Here is a 3441-nt window from a genome sequence, read left to right as displayed (position 1 = left end):
GACTTCTAGTGTTGTTCCTAGCTTTTCTGTAATGAAGTTTATAGTCCTTGGTTTTAGTCCTAGATCCATGATCCACCTTGAGCTGGTTTTTGTATATGGAGTGAGGTGTGGATCTTGCTTGAGTTTTCTGCAGATATTTTTCCAATTTTGCCAGCACCATTTGTTAAAAAGGCTGTCGTTTCCCCACTTAACTGATTTCATTTCCTTGTCAGAAATCAGTTGACCATATGTTGATGGGCTGATTTCTGGGAGGAGCCCGCTTCTTAAGTCCTACTCCATGGATGCGCTTGTGAATGTTGATGGTGTCCTCTCTGGTCACCATTTCTTCTTCTCACCACCCTTCTTTGCGGAGGCCACAGTGCCGGGACCATGTTGGAAAGGAAAAGGGCCCAGCCTGAAGGTATTAAAGATTATATCCACCTGATCCAACAAACCTCGATTGTAAACTACCTCTTACAGGGCACAGATGTAATTCTGAGACTAATGTGTTCTTGACCCAAGTTGTGGGTTTTTGTAGGAGGTGGACAGTGAATAAGGAAGACCAAAGAAGAATTGGTCCCTTTGGATTGTGGTGCTGGTAAATAATACTGAATGTGCCACCACTGACAAAGAATAAACAAATTTATTTTAGAAAAAGTGCTACCAAAGGCAATCTAGAAGTTCCATGCACTCTCAATACAAATGCCAATCCCATTCTTTAACAAGATGGAAAAGGCACTTTCCAATTTCATCTGGAATGGAAGGAGATCCCAAATAAGCAAAGTACTCCTCAGAAAGAGAGACAGGGTAAGAGACGTCTCACTCCCTGATTTCAAATCCAATTACACTGTCGTGGTGGCCAAGACAGCGTGGTACAGGTACAATGACAGACACATAGATCAAGGGAATAGAATTGAGAACCCAGAAATCAGCTCATCTACCTTTGGTCAACTAATTTTTGACAAGGAGATGAAATCAGTTAAGTGGAGAAATGAAAGCCTCTTTAACAAATGATATTGGAAAACTATCTGTAGAAAACTCAAGCAAGACCCACACCTCACACCATAAACTAAAACCAACTCAAGGTGGATCAAGGATGTAGGAGTAAAACCAAGAACTACAAACTTCATCAGAGAAAAACTTGGAAGAACTTTAGAAGCCCTAATCCACAACATGAACAGTCTTCCAAGCATAATGAAAATCTACAACCAGGAGAAATAAAACAGGTGAATGGGACTTTCTAAGAATCAAATCTCTATGCACATCAAAAAAACTTCTCCAACAGAGTAAAAAGGGAAGCTACAGACTGGGAAAAAAATATTTGGCAATGACATACCTGATAAGGGACTCATATCTAAAATTTATAGAATAATCCAGCACCTCAACAAGAAAAAGGTAAACAACCCAATCACAAAATGGGCACAGGATATGAATAGAAACTTCACCAAAGAAGATATTCAGATGGCAAACAAACACATGAAGAAATGTACAAAATTCCTAGATCTCAAAAGAGAAGCAAATAAAGACAACTATGAGATATCATCTTAACCCAAGTAACAATAACAAAGTTCAACAGAGCAGCAAACAACAAATACTGGCAAGGCTGTGGAGAGACTAGAACCCTTATTCACTGCTGGTGGGAGTGTAAAATTGTGCAACCACTATGGAAGGCTTTATGGAGCGTTCTCTGAAAGCTGGAAATAGAAACATCATTTGATCCTGAAATTCCACTACAAGGAATATACCCTGAAGAAATCAGAACTGCCACCCAAACAGATATATGCACACCCATGCTTATTGCCACATAATTCACAACAGTGTAGAGAAGTAAGCAACCCAAGTGCTCATTAACAAATGAATGGAGAGAGAAGCTGTGTTATATTTGCACAATGGAATATTATGCAGCACTGATAACCAAGGAACTCATACAATATTACATAATATGGGTGATCCTGGAGGACATTATGTTAGGTGAAATTTCTCAATCACAAATGGATAAATACTATATAACATTACTGTTATAAAATAGAACTGACATGGGGGTTGGCAGAAAAGCAAGGAAAAAAGGGTAAAAATTGGAATAGATGAAAGAAGGCACTGGGCATTATTTGTATGGCAACAGTCCAGAATAAGAGATGCATAGCAAATTGGACCATGAAGGCAGGGATTTGTGTAGGAAATTATGCCACAATGAATGATTTTTTTTTAAAGTAAACTAGGGGGTTAGAGTGGAAAATGTGTAACAATGAATGAATGAAAATGCAACTTTTCAGTAAACTTTCATTAAAATAACAATTTAAATATAGGCAATAAATGAATGAATGAATAAAAGCCCAAGCTTTCATCTCATATACTTTGGACATGTCTTTTTCCTGGAGAAAGACATCATGCTTGGTCAAGTGCAGGGTCAGTGAAAAAGAGGAAAACCTTCCATTAGATGGATTGACAGATAAAACAAAGGCTTAAGTATGGTAGTGATTGTGGATTAGGCAGTGCTTTGATCTGTTGTGATCCCTCAGGAGACTAACAATAACAATGAAGAAAGAAAAAATATTAAGCATAACATAGCATGTATTAGGTGCTGTTGAGTATGACTGTATGAACAACAAATTTGAACCCTGCCCTGTATCCTGTGCCACCCCTACAATCTCTGACACACTGGAGTTTATTATTGCTGTGTCAATCCACCTGGTTAAGGGTTTTCTCTCTTCTATCCTTCCATCACTCCAAGTTTGATGTTCCTTTCTAAGGCATAGGCACTCCTGCATGCCAAAGTACGTGAAATGAAGCTTTATCATCTTTGCCTCCAAGGAACACTCTGGCTAGAATTTCTCTAAGACAAAATAGCATAAGAAAGAAAAAGTCCTAGAGGACATTATCTGAGTGATATATCTCAGTCACAAAAGGACACATACTGCATAATGCCACTGTTATAAAACAGGACTGACATGGGGGTTGGGAGGAAACTAAGAAAAGAGGGGATAAATAATGAAAACTGCATTTAAATAGATGAGATAAAGAACTGTCTAAAAGAAATATATGATTAGGTATTATTTGCATGACAACAGTCCAGACTAACAGGTGCGTAGCAAAGTGGACTGAGAGGAGGAAAGGGCCGAGGAGGGAGGAAATTGTGCAACAATGAATGAAGTCCAAGTTTTCTGTAAAATTTCATTAAATATCAATTTACAAAAGAAAGACACATTAATATGTAGAAATAAATAACTGAAGAGTTGAAACACCAATGTAATGAAAAATAGTTTGCAAGGTACAAAGATTAGATTTATTTTTTCTTTCTTTTTTTATTATTAAATTTTATTAGTTTTAATGAACATTTACAGGAATTTTGGGTTTTCATTCCTTCATTGTTGCACTGTTTTCTCTACCCTCCTCCCCAGTTTGTTCTTCTTCCCCCCACCCCGAATGTCTGTTTAAATTGTCCAATTGTCACAGTGCTTGTCA

The 3441-nt window shown here is 37.7% G+C and overlaps 1 pseudogene; it reads right to left on the bottom strand.

Moving 5' to 3' along the window:
• LOC102859990 overlaps positions 1 to 3441 on the bottom strand; it is a 9849-nt pseudogene that overhangs the window by 1942 nt on the left and 4466 nt on the right.

Source organism: Elephantulus edwardii, unplaced genomic scaffold, assembly GCF_000299155.1.
Source record: "Elephantulus edwardii isolate Elephantulus edwardi_28Jun2011 unplaced genomic scaffold, EleEdw1.0 scaffold00102, whole genome shotgun sequence".
Classification (NCBI taxonomy): Eukaryota; Metazoa; Chordata; class Mammalia; order Macroscelidea; family Macroscelididae; genus Elephantulus; species Elephantulus edwardii.
This window is presented reverse-complemented; position numbering and strand designations above follow the sequence as displayed.